This window comes from Humulus lupulus, chromosome 3 (assembly GCF_963169125.1).
Source record: "Humulus lupulus chromosome 3, drHumLupu1.1, whole genome shotgun sequence".
Lineage (NCBI taxonomy): Eukaryota > Viridiplantae > Streptophyta > Magnoliopsida > Rosales > Cannabaceae > Humulus > Humulus lupulus.
The window spans coordinates 159,980,880-159,999,073 of record NC_084795.1 but is presented as its reverse complement, the minus strand read 5'-3'; the positions used below and the strand labels follow the sequence as shown (position 1 = coordinate 159,999,073).

The 18,194-nt window shown below is 41.9% G+C and overlaps 1 non-coding gene across 1 annotated transcript; it reads right to left on the bottom strand.

Moving 5' to 3' along the window:
* Window positions 1-3,977: 3,977 nt before the first annotated feature.
* On the bottom strand, window positions 3,978-4,084 carry LOC133827797 (small nucleolar RNA R71). Its single transcript, XR_009890448.1, has one exon. It is a non-coding gene; the product is annotated as a small nucleolar RNA R71 (small nucleolar RNA).
* Window positions 4,085-18,194: the final 14,110 nt, after the last annotated feature.

Below are 18,194 nucleotides of genomic sequence, written 5' to 3'. Positions count from 1 at the left end.
CAGCGCTAGGGTCCGTACGGAAACACAATTTAGGGGAATTTTCAGGGGTAATCTTGTCTTTTCATGCAAAAATGAATTAGGGTCTATGAAAACTTCTTTATTGACGTTTTTAGAGGAGAGAGATCAGATCAAGGAAGGAGGCTAGACAAGAAACAACAAGAAAACTCAGAGTTCTTTTTCTTTTTCTTTATCTTTTGATTCTATGTTTATGTTTGATTTAGTCATGCTCATGAACTAAATTTCTATTTAGGTTTTCTAATTGACTCTCTTGAAACTCTATTATGATTTAATGCATCTATCTATTTCTTCTTCATTTGAAATCTATTCAATTTGTGTTTATTGTGTATGTAATTGACTGCGCATCTTTTACATATGATTTACGAATTTGAATCAAAATCTGAAAAGTGAGATTTGAATATGCTAAAACTGAATAGACATAGATTTCAATTTAGAACGAGAGTATCAAATTGGTTTATGTGATTGAGGGTTGTATTCATTGCTTCCTATTGTTTGAATTGACCATAGAAATATAGGGAATTCACACTAGGTCGAGTTTTCTATTTCTTAACTCGAATAGTTAACACTTTTGCATACCTATCATTTCGATGAGAAGAGTTTCAGTAGTAATTGCATTAAAGATTAATAGAGTGGATAGTAGAGAAGATTAGGATTCCTAATTGTTTTACAGTGAATTTAATCCAAGGTTTTGCTATTATTTGTGATTTTATTTAATTTTTAATTATTGTTTCTGAATATTATAGTTTCTTTTGCTGTGTCTATAAGAATCAAGAATTCTAATTGATCAAATAGAAAGAGAAATTAATTGACTGGTAATTGAGAATTCAGTCCTTGAGGACGATACTTGGTTTTTACCATACTATTACAAATTGCGACTATGTGCACTTGCATAGCTTAAAATTTCGCAACAAGTTTTTGGCGCCGTTGCTGGGGACTGAAAAGAATTATCAATATCAGTCTGATTAATTTTTCTTCTAATTTGATTTTAATTTCTCTTGTTTCTAACCTGTTTAGTTCCTTAATTTGTCTATCTCAGGTGAATTGTGTTATATGCGTAGCAGAAGAGGAGCAGACAGTCTTGTTCCTTTGAATCCTGAGATTGAAAAGTCTTGCAAGCAAAACAGAAAGAAAAAGAGGGAAGCCCAGAAGTCTGTGAAGATGGCACAGAATGATGGGGATGATAGGAATGTTTTAATTCTTGGGATTGCACAAGGGGGTCAGGCTCAGAACAATGCTGAGAGGAGCCTGAGAGACTATGTACTGCCCACTCTGATGGGAATACAAAACAGTATACGCCCACCAGTTGTAGAGGCTAACAATTTTGAGATCAAGCCGGCTATTCTACAAATGGGGCAATCCTCTGTTCAATTTAATGGGTTGCCTTATGAAGATCCTAACACCTGTAACGCCCTGATTACCCCAGAACAGTTACGGTGAACAGTGAACCGAAAATTTGACTCGCTACCCGAGTCCTTTGGTTAAAAACGTGATCTAAGTGTTATTATCAGGTTAAGGTGAAAAACCAGTAAAAAGGAAAAGGTACATTTCATTAAGTAAATAAACTGCTTATGAGCCTTTCAAAATGTTTACAAGTAGTTCGTAATACAAAAGAGTCGCTATTGTTTCAAATTTACAGTCCCCGCCGGCCTAAGCGACAAAAATAGGGTAAACCCCTAGTCCCTCTGAGAACTCCTTGATCGTGGCGGTCAAGCGGCCCTGTATGTACACAACATCGCCCAAGCTCTCCACTCAGGGTTGGTTAAGCTTCTCCTTTCCTTTACCTGCACCACATAGCACCCATGAGCCAAGGCCCAGCAAGAAAACACAATAAGACATGATATAGTATCAACAACGATCATAATAACCATTAAGGACTATCAGTCCAAACAAATAGGTGACAATAGCCAAAAGTCACAATAATGAGCATCGCTCCTTCTAGCCATGTGACGATAGGGTCACCAGGGCTTAACGGATAAGTGATTCTTTCATAAGTTTGATCAGGACAGGTGCAAGGTGATTAGTCACCAACATAACCTTCCTCACGACTCTAGAGTCGAAGCTATGGACAACGTCCCTTAGCCATGTGACAAACGGTCATCGGGGTCATATACCTTGGCTATAGACATCTGGTCGTAGACCAGGCAAGCGCTTATAAGTTCTTCGACCTTAGGGTCGGTCCCGCATTAATGCCATAGAGCTATTCAATGCGTGATCATCGACTTTAGAGTCGGTCCCTGACTAGTCAGTGTCTTAAACAGGTAACCAGCGTTCACTAGCATTTAATATGCAATCCATGTCCACATATATTAACCAACATGCCTCAATATCAAACCATGCATGTCATATACCTATACAGGGTGCAACTGTAATCATACACTATTTTCTTACCTCTGGTTCGAGTGAGAATTATTATATGAACGACCCCTGAGAACGATCAACCTTTAAATTCCTTGACGGTCACCTGGTCATAACCAAATTATAGGATTCATTAATAAAAATGATAACTGAGGGTTCCCAAACCAAATCCCAGCCCCCGAGACATCAAATACTACCCAACCGGGTACTAGGTCCAACCCCGAGGCCTAAGGTTTGAATCCCCAAGCTTAAAACCACATTTTGGAAAAATTGACCTTAAGGGCCGCGACCCTCCCCTGCTGCGCCGCGGCGCGCCCTCAAACAGAGAGGGCTCACCCCCTGCTAGACACCAAGGGCCGCGGCGCACCCCTGCTGCGCCGCGGCGCCCAGCCCAGACCAGCTAAAACGGCCACACGAACCCAGTTTTTTCCCTGTGCTATTTCCTCTCAAACCAGCCCTTCAAACCACTTCTAATCCTCCTCCAAACACACAATTAAGCCCCCAAAAAACACCCTTAGATCACCCTCATCAAATCCCAATCAAACCAACACTAAAACTCCCTTTGATTCCTACTTCCATCAAGAACTTTAAAGCTGAAAACTAAAGATGAAAACAGAGCATAACTTGAGTTCAATGATCAAAACTCACCTTAGAACCTATTTTGAACTTCCCTCACTAGCTGAACCAAGTCCACCAACCCAGCTTTTAAGTTCCCTAGCTTGGATTCCCACCAAGAACTCAAAACCTCAAAGGAATGATGAAGAAGATGGTGTACGGGGAAGGAAGAGGCAAATCTCTGTTTTTGTTCTGTTTTAGTCTACAACTTTCTACAGTCAACAGCCTCTTAAATCATATATATCCACCCTTAAATGACCAAAATACCCTTGTGTCATCTAAAGCTTCTCAAACTAGTCTAGGGGTAAAATTGGTACCTTTCGCTTAACCCGTTAATCATAATTAACGCTTCCTAATTCCCGCTAATCTCAATATCCTCAAACACCAATAATTCATATCCCGTTACCCTAAAATCCCCGGTAACGCTATAATCATAAATATCACCCCGAGCCCCGAGCTCAAACCTGTTATGACCAAACCGATAAATCATACCTAAAGATCGTCTCATGTCGAAATACTCGAACCAATCCACATTATAATGTGGTCTCACAATATATGTCATAAGCACGCAAACAAATATTCAATTTTACCCTCAACGGGCCAAATTACCAAAACACCCCTGTAAAAAAATGTGGACTCACATGCATGCATTTAACATCATATTATAATATAATTCTCATAAACATGCATAAACACATTTAATGGCATAATTAAACAATTATGACCCTCCCGGCCTACTAATCCAGCCATTAACCATAATAGGGAATCCGAGGCATTACAACACCCATTTGTCTAATTTTCTGGAGCTGTGTGGAACTTTCAGATACAATGGGGTGAGTGATGACGCTATTAAACTTAGGCATTTCCCATTTTCTCTGAGGGATAGAGCTAAAAGTTGGCTGAACTCTTTGCAACCGAACTCTATATTGACCTGGCAAGATTTGGCTCAGAAGTTTTTGTCAAAATTCTTCCCTCCTTCCAAAGCTGCTAAATTGAGGGGAGAAATCAATAATTTTTGCCAGAATGATGGAGAATCATTGTATGAAGCTTGGGAATGGTTCAAAGAACTTTTGAGAAGATGTCCTCATCATGGCATTGAATAGTGGATGTTAGTGCAGAATTTTTATAATGGTTTATGTCCTACTACTAGAACCATTATTGATGCTGCAGCAGGTGGTACTTTTATGAGCAAGAGTGCAACTGGTGCTTATGAGCTGCTGGAGGACATGGCCACAAATAATCACCAGTTGTCTGAGGAAAGATCATTGGGGGTCAGAAAGGTAGCTGGGGTGCATGAGCTGGATGCAATCACTGCTCTAACAGCACAAGTAGCCTCCTTAACAAAACAGTTACAACAGAGCACTATATTTGCTAATGCGGTTCAAATGGAAGCTAGGTGTGAAATTTGTGGTGGTTCTCACTCTATTGATCAGTGCCTCACCAGTATTAACAATAACATTCCAATGGATCAAGCTTAGGTTCAAGCGGTGGGAAACTTTCAGAGGCCATTCAATAATCCATTCGCCAATACTTACAATCCTGGGTGGAGAAATCATCCTAATTTTTCTTGGAGGAATAATCAGGGCCAACAACCTCAGTTTCAGGGTCAATTTCAAAATAATATGCCTCAGCCACCAACGCATCAAGCCTCTTCATCACACCAACCTAGGCCTCAACAATCAATGAATCAAGCTCCACCTGAAAGGCCTAATGAATTGCAAGCTGCATTATTGACTCTCACCAACACTTAAACTCAGTTTATGACAGAAACTCGCTCATCCATCAGAAATCTTGAGATGCAAGTTGGTCAATTGGCAAATATGTTACAAAGTAGGCCTCAAGGAAATTTGCCAAGTAATACAGAGGTGAATCCTAAAGAGCAGTGCAATGCAATCTCTTTGAGGAGTGGGAAGAAGTTGGAAGAGCCAGTCAAGAAGTCTATACCTGCACCAAAAGTTGAAGTTGAGAATGAGGGTAAGGTAGAAGAAGAGGTTATTGAAAACCTTGAGGAGAATCAGTCACCAGTGAGTTATGAGCACCACATCAAGATTCCATATCCTCAGCGACTTCAAAAGAAGACTCTTGACAAACAATTTTCGAAGTTTCTAGATATTTTTCGAAAACTTCACATTAAAATACCTTTTTCCGAGGCACTTGAACAAATGCCAAGTTATGTGAAGTTTATGAAGGAAATACTGTCCAAGAAGAGGAAGATGGAGGATTATGAGATGGTGGCGCTCACTGAAGAGTGCAGTGCCATTCTGCAAAGGAAGCTTCCTCAGAAACTGAGAGATCATGGGAGTTTCACAATACCCTGCACTATTGGGAATTTTGAGAGTATGAATGCTCTATGTGATTTGGGGGCGAGCATTAATCTAATGCCGCTTTCTGTGTTCAGAAGATTGAAGCTTGGGGAAGCAAGACCTACAACAGTGACTCTTCAGTTGGCAGACAGATCAATAGCACATCCTCGGGGTATTATTGAAGATGTTTTGGTAAAAGTGGACAAGTTCATCTTCCCAACAGACTTTATTGTACTTGATATGGAGGAGGATGCCAACGTCCCAATCATTCTTGGAAGACCATTCTTAGCCACAGGACGAGCTTTAATCGACGTACAAAAGGGGGAGTTAAGGTTGCGAGTCCAAAATGAGGAAATAAGTTTTAATGTTTTTGCAGCAACTGAAATTCCTACCTGTTGTAGAGTTGATGTGGTGAATGATTGTCAAGATTCAATTGGTAAAAAGAAGAAGAAGATCAAAGAACGATTTCGAACAGTTCGACGTCGTATGAAAAGATTATTGTGTGGCAAGTTTGAAGGTTTCGATGACATTGGGGATAATTTCAATATTCTCAACAGTGGAAGGGAATTCTCCTCGTATGACATGATGGCTCTCAAGGATGCAAGGGGTGGACTTGACCCAAGTTAAATGTGTAGAGAGTTCAGCGTCCGGCTAAATGACGTTAACGACAGCGCTTTTGGGAGGCATCCCATTCTTTTAGTTGTTTTGCTTTAGTTTTGAACAATTTAAAGTGTTGTTTTGGTTTTTATTTTGGACAATTTTTGGATTATTTTTGCAAGTTAAACCATGAAAAGCGTGAAAAAATAAATAAATAAAAAAAAAGAAGAAGAGGATTTGTTTTAGGAGGCAGCGCCTAGGCGCCATAAGGTAGCGCCCCAGCGCTACTCAACTCAGAAAGTGCCCAGAATTTTTTTTTCTTATCCTCCACCATATCCTCCATCTCCAGCTCCTCCACCGTCTCCTCCCTTTTGACGCTCGTGTTGTCGTCCTGGTAAGTTTCTTCTCTTTTCTTATATTTGTACATTGGGGACAATGTATTCTATAAGTTTGGGGGAAGAGCTTTGTTGCGTTTATATTGCGTATGTTTTCTGTAATAGTCTTTGTTTTTTTTATTATGTAGTTTTTCTTTTAGGATGTGTTGTGTCTAGGGTTTTTAGAATGTTTAATCAGTCGAGTTGATAATGATTAGCTGATGATAATGAATGAATGAATTTGCTCATATAGTTGATGAAATGAAAGCCATAAAAATTGAACCAAATCTGTGTGCTTGGTTGAATATTTCTTTGAGTTGCTTGGATCCATGTAAATATGTGAGAGCTTGATCATGATTTTTAGATAAATTTTGTGCATTTGATGATATTTATGCTTGCTAAATTTTGGTTCAAGGAAAGATGGATGATTATGCTTAGAACTTGCTTGCTTGCTACTTGAGACAAAATCCTAGATAATGCATGTTTAGGAAGGTGATTTAGGCCATGTTTGGAATGATTGAGCCTTTCAAGCCAACCTTTATTAATTTAATCCCTAGTTTCCTTCTTTTTGAGCCTTATGTTAAATTCTTTGTTGTGACACCTATTTTGAGCCTACTTGAAAGACGTTATAATGTTTCTTTCCCATGAATAATTACCATGAGCATATAAGTGAATGATGATTGGGGAGTGGTTTTGTAATGGTATGTATTGTGGATTGGGTGTTATCAATAGAAAAAAAAAAGGAAGAATTTGAAGAAAAATAGATTGAGAAAATATTCTTAAAAAAAAAAAAAAAATCTTGAAAGTAGATTACACTCTTTTTGAACATGCACTGAAAAAAATTTGGGGGAGTATAATTTAAAAAAAAAAAAAATTGAAATGTAAGTGTGAATTTTCTCAATCTAAGAAGAAAAAAAAATATATTGGGATTGTCTTTGGGCTGTAATGTGGATATCAAGTTTGGTTCGTATGGTTTGTATGCTTATGGTAATTTTGAGCTTAAATGACATTTCATCTACCTATGCCTAAACCTATTGTTATAAGCTATAAAAGTCCTATTGATTCTTGGGCTTGTGTTGTCTATATTAGTGGAGAGTAGTTGGTGAAGCAAGCATATGAGATAATAAGATTTGATGGTTTGTGGTGAGAAATTTGGTAAGTTTAAATGGATTCAAATGCATGTTATTTATTTATCATGATTAGGAGAATATATATTTGTTGTGATTTGAAGAAATATTTTGATCAAAATTCTAGATTATCATTATGGTTGTATTCTTTTTCTGAAAACTATACGAGCAAGACATACATAATTTGGAAGCTTAATTTGTTGTTGTCAACTTGATTTGTTTTTGTTTGGTTGTTTAGGGTTTTTAGGATTGTTTGGAGTTCTTTACTCGAGGGTGAGTAAAGGTTAAGTTTGGAGGAATTTGTTAGGGTCATTTTAGGTGTGTTCTAGGGATCGTTTTAGGTTGTGTTTTTAGTTATTTAGGATTGGTTAGTGCAGATTTACGCTTGTTTTCTTTTTGTTTCAGGTTTTAATGGTCAAGTGCATACTATGGCATGAGATGAGAAGAGACATGTTAAAAATGATGAATAATATGGATTTAGTGTTGATTGTGGAGTTTCAAGACATCATGTGTGGAAGATACTACATTAAAGAGGCTCATCACACGTCGTTTATGTTCTATAACGCAAGTCTGAGACTTTATGCCACATTTTGACAAGGATTTAATCACTTTCTGGAAACATGTCTAGAAATAAAAGTTGTAGATATTTCTCTTATCTTTCCACATATTTTTAAATCATTCAATTCGGAGTTATATTGAAGGAGTTATGATCAAAATACGATGAGCTGACGCTGCAAGTTGTTCAAAACGAGTCGGTTTTATTCTGTGCAAAGTAGCGCCCCGGCGCTACAAACCAGCGCCCCAACGCTGCCGAGAAACAGAGAGCATATTTTTATGTGGGTTATAGTGCCTAGGCGCTACGTTTCAGCGCCCCAGCGCCATCACTTTTCCAGAAACGTGTTTTGAGGCTTATTTATAGCGCCTCAGCGCTATCCCGTAGCGCCCCAGCGCTAGGGTCCGCACGGAAACACAATTTAGGGGAATTTTCAGGGGTAATCTTGTCTTTTCATGGAAAAATGAATTAGGGTCTATGAAAACTTCTTTATTGACGTTTTTAGAGGAGAGAGATCAGATCAAGGAAGGAGGCTAGACAAGAAACAACAAGAAAACTCAGAGTTCTTTTTCTTTTTCTTTATCTTTTGATTCTATGTTTATGTTTGATTTAGTCATGTTCATGAACTAAATTTCTGTTTAGGTTTTCTAATTGACTCTCTTGAAACTCTATTATGATTTAATGCATCTATCTATTTCTTCTTCATCTGAAATCTATTCAATTTGTATTTATTGTGTATGTAATTGACTGTGCATCTTTTACATATGATTTACGAATTTGAATCAAAATCTGAAAAGTGAGATTTGAATATGCTAAAACTGAATAGACATAGATTTCAATTTAGAACGAGAGTATCAAATTGGTTTATGTGATTGAGGGTTGTATTCATTGCTTCCTATTGTTTGAATTGACCATAGAAATATAGGGAATTCACACTAGGTCGAGTTTTCTATTTCTTAACTCGAATAGTTAACACTTTTGCATACCTATCATTTCGATGAGAAGAGTTTCAGTAGTAATTTCATTAAAGATTAATAGAGTGGATAGTAGAGAAGATTAGGATTCCTAATTGTTTTACAGTGAATTTAATCCAAGGTTTTGCTATTATTTGTTATTTTATTTAATTTTTAATTATTGTTTCTGAATATTATAGTTTCTTTTGCTGTGTCTATAAGAATCAAGAATTCTAATTGATCAAATAGAAAGAGAAATTAATTGACTGGTAATTGAGAATTCAGTCCTTGAGGACGATACTTGGTTTTTACCATATTATTACAAATTGCGACTGTGTGCACTTGCATGGCTTAAAATTTCGCAACACACAACTGACCCTATTTATAGGCAGCCAAACACATTGGGCCGGACAAATCTGGGCCCAATAGGGATGTAATTACAGTTTGCTTGCTAATGGAGCCATAATACAAAGAATGTAACGTAATAAGATGTTGTTAATCTGGGCCCATTGGGTTGGCTTAGGCGTGGCCAAGCCTTACATCAACCCATTGAACGTTAGCATGGACTGGTCTGCGTGGGCTTCTATGGGGATCCTAGGGACATGATCTGTCAGAGTAGTGGCAGTACTGTTTCCTAGGAACAGTGTACATTTCGGGCGTACCCTCTTCTGTAGGTTATTTGAGGAGACCAACTACCGGATTTTGTGGGGACAGGTCAGCATTGGGGGCGGACCCTCTGGATGGGCTCGGACCTCTTAAGAGGGCCCACAAACCCATTGGGTCATGCCACGTGTAACGACCCGAATTTGCTAATCGGGCTTAGGCCCTTGATTAGTGTGCCTGGAGGGCAATAAGAGGTTTAATATGCTTATACGTGAATTTATGTGTATATATGATTATGATACATGTTTAATTGAGTAAAATGTGCATGAGGGCCCTGTCTGGATATTGGGGGCATAAATGTGATAAATGAAATATATGTTGTATATGTGTGATATGTCTGTACAACACGATCTGAGATAGTCCCGGGGAGCGGTTAGCCAGAGAGACACAACGGGGTTGAGATTCGGACTCGGGGCGAGTCGAGGGGTAATTCAGGTATTAGTTGAGTTATGGGATTATCGGGACATAGAAATAAATATTTGGAGATATGTTTGAGGATAGAATGCCTAGGCGGGAATATTTGGGGAATTTACCATTTTTGCCCTCGGGGACGTTTTGGTACCCCGAGCCTTGAGGTAACCTTTAGACTTAAGTTATATAAAACAATAAAAGAAAGGAATTGTTTAGAAACTTGTGAAACCGACCCATACTTCTCTTTGGACTGAAGTTAGCTTGAGCTTATCTCTTTCTCACTCTCTAAGAAAAAACTCAAGAGGAAACTTAAAGAAATTTCCTAGGAATTGAAGGGATTACAGCTGGGATACCTTAGGAACTTGAAGTCTGGGAATTTGAGGATCAACTCAGGAATTAAGCTCGCAAAGGTAAGCTTTTCATGGAAGTTATGCTTAAGTTTCAGCTGTGTTCTCAAGCTTTGCATGTGAGTAGAAACTAGGCTGTTTTGGGTACTTTAGTTGTGTTTTGGGGCAGATTTCTGTTGGGTTTTAGTGTTGGTATTGAGCTGGAATGATGGTGTTATTATCTAGAGTTATTAGCTTAGCTTTGGTGGAAATTGGCTTGAAGAAAGAATGGAAAACTGATGTGAAAATCTGGGTTCGCTGTGTAGCGCCGCGGCCCACGTGCGCGCGTGGCCATGGGAGGCCGAGAAATTCAAGCGCACCGCAGCGCTTGCTAGGCGCGCCGCGGCCCGCGTGGGGGTCAGTGAAGAGCTAGCCTCTGTTTTGAGGCTAGCCGCGGCTCTAGTGAGTGGGGCCGCGACCCTTAGTGTCAATTTGGATTTTAATGATATTTTAGACTTGGGAACTCAAAGGGTAAGGCTCGGGATGGATTTTATCATCCGGATTGATGGAATTCAAGGTCCCGGAGGTTAGGGTTATGGTTTGAGGTTATTTATTGGGTTAGAATTTGATGGACGATATTGTTAATGCATTGTGTCTAGGATTTCGGCGAGGCTCACGTTAGCGGAATGTGCTCGGGGCATCGGTGCTCAGGAAACTCGGAACTCAGGTAAGAAAACCGCTGCTTCCATAGAGCTTGTGTGCAGGGCTGAGCCCAATGTGTTGAATGGAAATGATATGCAGGGCCGAGCCCTATATGTTAGAATTGCAGTGCATGGCTCTTTATCTGTCTATGCTTGAATTATGTGCTTGTTGCTATATCATGTTTGATATTATATGTGTGATCGACAAGAGCCGGGAACGGTGTAGACTGAGAACGGCGTGGGGCCGGAAACGGCATCAAGCACGATGAGTGCAAGGCCGAGAACGGCAAGAGGCCGGGAGCGACGTTGAGCACGAGGGGTGCGGGTTGCCAGGGCGAGTCCCTAACAGGATACCTGGGATATCCTTACGGCATGGTCCGCGAACCCAGGGCTTGGTAAACGCCTGGGACGGCTAGGCCGTATGTGTTTAGCCATTGGTGGCCTGTTTATATGTTTGATTTGTGTATTGCATATGTTATCTGTTATGGGTTTTCTTGCTGGGCTTCGGCTCACAGATGCTCTGTGGTGCAGGTAAGGGTAAAGAGAATATCAACCAACCATGAGCACAGCTGGCGTGAGGCAGCGTGTACATGTCCGGCCAGCCTGGCTGTCATAGCTAGGGGATTTTGGGAGATGATTGTAAATGAACTTAGATTTTGTCGTTTAGTCGACTCTGATCAGTTTTGTATTGTAAATATTTTATGAACTATGTTTTGGGATCCCAATTGTAAACTTTTGTGATTAGCTATGAAAAACTACTTTCTCTAATGTTTTCTTTTAATTATGGCTTAGTTACACGTTTTGAATTAAAACCTCGATTAGCGAGTTGAAAGCACGATTTTAAACACACTTGGTAACGGCTCTAAGGAAGTAGGGCGTTACAACTTGGTATCAGAGCGAGCCAAGGTTATTGGTTCTGGAGATTGACTGAACATGTATACACGCAGTCAGTGACAGGCTTAACTCAGGGTTGGCTGGTAAGAATGGTTGGTATGTTTGAATATGTGTTTAAATGCCCTGTATGCCTGTTTATTTTGTATAGAGCATGATGAATTAGTTAACATATGCATGATGCTAGGGCATGGCTCGCTGCATGTTATATGCTATATGAGCTGTTTTGTGTGAATTACTAATGGGCCTGGGAGGTGGTTCTGGATGTTGTTATCTTGCCTAATGAGCGACTTCGTTGGTTGCAGGCATATTTGTTGAGATGCCTCGTCAATCAGCTAGACTCCGCGGCAGTAGGGCCGAGGATGACAATCAAGGTCAGGACCCTCCACCTGCCCCACAGAACTGGCAACAAATATTGGCTGAAATGGAAGCCAGACTGCAGAGAACAGAGGAAGAGCTGCGATAGATGAGACAGCAGGCCCCGCCTCAGGTTACAGGGCTGCCAATGCAGCAGGCTGCAGTGCCAGTGCCTGTTCAGTCTACTCTGGAGAATAGGTTGGAACCTTTGTATGAAAGGTTCAGGAAGCAGCAACCTCCTACTTTTGAGGGTGGTTCGGACCCATTGCTGGCGGAGCAGTGGATGAACCTGATTTCCTTGATCTTGGATTTTATGAGGGTCGAAGGACATGAAAGGGTTGATTGTGCAAGCTATATGCTTAGGGCTGATGCTCGCATCTGGTGGGAGGTGGTGAGCCAGTGGAGGAATGTTGCAGTTATGACATGGGAGGAGTTTAAAAGTGTTTTTAACGAGAAATATTACAGTGTGGCGGTGCGAGCTGCGAAGGTTGATGAGTTTATCAACCTGACTCAAAATCGATCGGCAGTAATAGAGTATGCCATAAAGTTTGATAGATTGGCGAAGTTTGCGCCAGATCTAGTGCCGATAGATGCGCCAGGAGGGATAGATTTGTGTGGGGGTTGAATGTTATGATTGCCCGCGATGTGAATATTACCTTGGATCCAGCGATTACCACTTATGGCCAAGCGATGGATAAGGCCCTTACTGCAGAGAGGGCTGAGGATCAAATATGGAAGGACAGCGCTGTTAGGCGCGATGCCAGGAGGACAGTGCCTCCTTTTGTTGGGTCCAGTCGGGGCAGTGGCCCCAGTGATCAGAAAAGAAGAGCTCTAGATTCATTTACTCCTCCTAGTACTAACAGGAGAATGCGGGGTGCTTTCACCGGCCGTCAGAGGGCAGTGATAATTGGAGGAGTTTCCCTATGTGTCCATGGTGCAGGCGTCGACACCAGGGTGAGTGCAGGATCAGGGCCTGCTTTGTTTGTGGGAGTGCCAGCCATTTGAAGAGGGATTGCCCTCAGGTTAAGAAGGAGGAGCAGAAGCAGAGTGATAGTTTTGCTCCTGCCAGGGTATTCACTTTGACACAGACTGAGGCGGAGGCTAGCCCCTCAGTGGTGACAGGTCAGATCTCTAGTGATGGTTCTTTGTATACTGCATTGTTTGATTCAGGGGCTACCCATTCATTTATATCTGCTAGGGTGATAGATCAGCTTTGTAGACCTAGTGGTGTGTATGCTAGGGGATTTCAGACTTTGTTGCCAACAAGAGAATTGGTAGTCTCTAGAAAGTGGATTAGGGAATTACCTGTGGAGGTAGATGGTAGGGAATTGTTTGTTGATTTGATTGAGTTGGAGATGGATGATTTTGATATGATCTTGGGAATGGATTGGCTATCCAAGTATGGGGCAACGATAGACTGCAGGCGCAGGATGGTGACTTTTGAACCGGAAGGGGAGGTACCCTTTGTGTTTGTGGGGACAGTTAGTGGACCGCGTGTACCGATGATTTCAGCCTTACGGGCTAGGGACCTGATGCAGAAAGGTTGCATAAGATTCCTGGCAAGCGTTGTGGATACTTCTAGGGTGGTGCCACTTGGACTGGGTGAGACAAGGGTGGTGTGTGAGTTTGCAGAGTTGTTTCCAGCGGATCTGCCAGGGTTGCCGCCTCAGAGGGAGATTGACTTTGTTATAGAGTTGATACCAGGAGCGGAGCCAGTATCTAGGACACCTTATAGAATGGCTCCAACAGAGTTAAAGGAATTCAAGATTCAGCTGCAGGAGTTACTTGATTTGGGGTTCATTAGATCGAGTTTCTCGCCGTGGGGTGCTCCAGTGTTGTTCGTTAAGAAGAAGGATGGATCCCTCAGGATGTGTATTGAGGAGCTGAATAAATTAACCATTAAGAATAAGTATCCATTTCCTAGGATCGATGATTTGTTTGATCAGTTACAGGGGAGAACTGTGTTTTCCAAGATAGATCTCCGATCGGGTTACCATCAGCTAAGGATTAAAGAGGAGGACATACCAAAGACCGCTTTCCGAACGAGGTATGGACACTATGAATTTCTAGTCATGTCCTTTGGATTAACCAATGCCCCAGCAACTTTTATGGATATGATGAATAGAGTTTTCAAGGACTATCTGGACAAGTTTGTGATTGTGTTCATCGATGATATCTTGGTGTACTCTCAGACAGAGATGGAACATGAGCAGCATCTGCGATTGGTATTACAGCAGTTGAGGGAGCACAAGTTGTATGCTAAGTTCAGTAAGTGTGAGTTTTGGTTGCCACAAGTTACATTTTTGGGCCATATCGTTAGTAAGGAGGGGATTCTGGTTGATCCAAGCAAGATTGAGGCGGTCAGAGATTGGCCTAAACCAAGTAATGTTCCTGAGGCGAGAAGCTTTCTGGGTTTGGCAGGGTACTATCGACGATTTGTTGAGGGGTTCTCCAGAATAGCTACGCCATTGACAGAGCTGACAAAGAAGAAGACCAGGTATGTCTGGATGGACAGATGTGAGAACAGTTTTAAGGAACTTAAGCGGCGATTGATTACTGCGCCAGTACTTAGCTTGCCGACAGAGAATGAAAAGTTTGTGGTCTACTGTGATGCATCTAGGCAGGGTTTGGGGTGTGTGCTGATGCAAGCTGGCAAGGTGATAGCCTATGCATCAAGGCAGTTAAAGGAGTATGAGCAGAGGTATCCTACACATGACCTTGAGTTAGCAGCAGTGGTGTTTGCACTTAAGATTTGGAGGCATTATCTTTATGGTGAGAAGTGCGAGATATACACTGACCATAAGAGTCTAAAGTATTTCTTTACCCAGAAGGACTTGAATATGCGCCAGAGGCGGTGGCTGGACTTGGTTAAGGATTATGATTGTGATATCCTTTACCATCCTGGGAAGGCTAATGTTGTGGCAGATGCATTGAGTCGGAAGGGCCAGGACAGTTGTTTAGCTCGAGGCAGATATCTGATAAGTTAGCTGAGGAGATGACCAGAGCGGGTATAGAGTAGGTGGTTGGACAGTTAGCCAACATCACTCTTCAGTCTACACTCCTTGAGAGAATCAAGGAAGCACAGGAGAAATATTCTCTGTTGCGAAGTCATAGGGAGGGTGCTTTAGTCGGAGCGACAAAGGACTTCTCCATTTCAGAGATGGGATTACTGAAGTATAAGGGTCGGATCTGTGTTCCGATGGATTCTGATCTCCGGCGAGATATCTTGGATGAATCGCATACCACTCCCTATTCTTTGCACCCGGGTACAACAAAGATGTATCAGGACTTAAAAGTTTTATATTGGTGGTCGGGCATGAAGAGGGATGTGGTAGATTATGTGGCTAGGTGCTTAACTTGTCAGCAGGTTAAGGCTGAGCACCAGAGGCCTGCGGGGTTATTGCAGCCTTTGGGGATTCCAGAATGGAAGTGGGAAGATATTACTATGGATTTTGTGGTTGGTTTACCGAGAACTGTGGGACAGCATGACTCTGTGTGGGTGATTGTGGATAGGTATACCAAATCCGCCCACTTCTTGCCTGTTAGGACAACTTATACTATGGAGCAGTACGCTGAGTTGTATGTAAAGGAGATTGTTCGACTTCATGGGGCTCCGAGGTCGATAGTGTCGGACAGAGACCCCACCTTCACTTCCAAGTTCTGGGAGAGTTTGCAGAAGGCTATGGGCACACAGTTACGGTTTAGTATCGCTTATCATCCTCAGACGGATGGGCAGTCTGAGAGGACGATTCAGATATTGGAGGATCTGCTGCGAGCCTGTGTGCTTGACTTTGGGGGATCGTGGAGTAGGTACCTTCCTTTGATCGAATTCTCGTACAACAATAGTTATCAGGCGACCATTGGTGTGGCTCCGTACGAGATGCTTTATGGAAGAAAGTGTCGCTCACCTATTCATTGGGATGAGACAGGTGAGAGAAGGTATTTGGGTCCAGAGATGGTTCAAAGGACCAATGAGGCAGTTGAGAAGATCAGAGCGCGTATGCTCGCCTCCCAGAGTCGACAGAAAAGTTATTCAGACCTGAGACGCAGGAGCGTGGAGTTTCAGGTGGGTGATCATATGTTCCTTAGGGTTTCACCCATGAGGAGTGTGAAACGATTTGGCATTCGGGGTAAGTTGAGCCCCAGGTTTGTTGGTCCCTTCGAGATACTGGAACGAGTTGGAGAGGTAGCTTACAGGTTAGCGATGCCTCCAGCTTTATCGGGGGTTTATGATGTATTTCATATATCTATGCTCCGGAAGTATATGTCAGATTCAACGCATGTCTTAAGTTTTGAGAATTTGGAGCTTGATCAAGATTTATCCTATGAAGAAAAGCCAGTTCAGATTCTTGACCGAAAAGATAAGGTCTTGAGGAGCAAGACCATTGCCTTAGTGAAGGTGCTGTGGAAAAACAACAAGGTTAAAGAGGCGACGTGGGAACTTGAAGCAGAGACGAGGGAGCGGTACCCCGAGTTGTTCAGGTAATTTCGAGGACGAAATTTCTGTAAGGAGGGGATAGTTGTAACGACCCGAATTTGCTAATCGGGCTTAGGGCCTTGATTAGTGTGCCCGGAGGGCAATAAGAGGTTTAATATGCTTATATGTGAATTTATGTGTATATATGATTATGATACATGTTTAATTGAGTTAAATGTGCATGAGGGCCCCGTCTGGATATTGGGGGCATAAATGTGATAAATGAAATATATGTTGTATATGTGTGATATGTCTGTACAGCACGATCCGAGACAGTCCCGGGGAGCGGTTAGCCAGAGAGACACAACGGGGTTGAGATTCGGACTCGGGGCGAGTCGAGGGGTAATTCGGGTATTAGTTGAGTTATGGGATTATCGGGACATAGAAATAAATATTTGGAGATATGTTTGAGGATAGAATGCCTAGGCGGGAATATTTGGGGAATTTACCATTTTTTCCCTCGGGGATGTTTTGGTACCCCGAGCCTTGAGGTAACCTTTAGACTTAAGTTATATAAAACAATAAAAGAAAGGAATTGTTTAGAAACTTGTGAAACCGACCCATACTTCTCTTTGGACTGAAGTTAGCTTGAGCTTATCTCTTTCTCACTCTCTAAGACAAAACTCAAGAGGAAACTTAAAGAAATTGCCTAGGAATTGAAGGGATTACAGTTGGGATACCTTATGAACTTGAAGTCTGGGAATTTGAGGATCAACTCAGGAATTAGGCTCAGCAAAGGTAAGCTTTTCATGGAAGTTATGCTTAAGTTTCAGCTGTGTTCTCAAGCTTTGCATGTGAGTAGAAACTAGGCTGTTTTGGGTACTTTAGTTGTGTTTTGGGGCGGATTTCTGTTGGGTTTTAGTGTTGGTATTAAGCTGGAATGATGGTGTTATTATCTAGAGTTATTAGCTTAGCTTTGGTGGAAATTGGCTTGAAGAAAGAATGGAAAACTGATGTGAAAATCTGGGTTCGCTGTATAGCGCCGCGGCCCTAGGAGGGGTGCGCCGCGGCCCGCGTGCGCGCGCGGCCATGGGAGGCCGAGAAATTCAAGCGCGCCGCGGCCCGCGTGGGGGTCAGTGAAGAGCTAGCCTCTGTTTTGAGGCTAGTCGCGACTCTAGTGAGTGGGGCTACGACCCTTAGTGTCAATTTGGATTTTAATGATATTTTAGACTTGGGAACTTAAAGGGTAAGGCTCGGGATGGATTTTATCATCCGGATTGATGGAATTCAAGGTCCCGGAGGTTAGGGTTATGGTTTGAGGTTATTTATTGGGTTAGAATTTGATGGACGATATTGTTAATGCATTGTGTCTAGGATTTCAGCGAGGCTCACGTTAGCAGAATGTGCTCGGGGCATCGGTGCTCAGGAAGCTTGGAACTCAGGTAAGAAAACCGCTGCTTCCATAGAGCTTGTGTGCAGGGCTGAGCCCAATGTGTTGAATGGAAATGATATGCAGGGTCGAGCCCTATATGT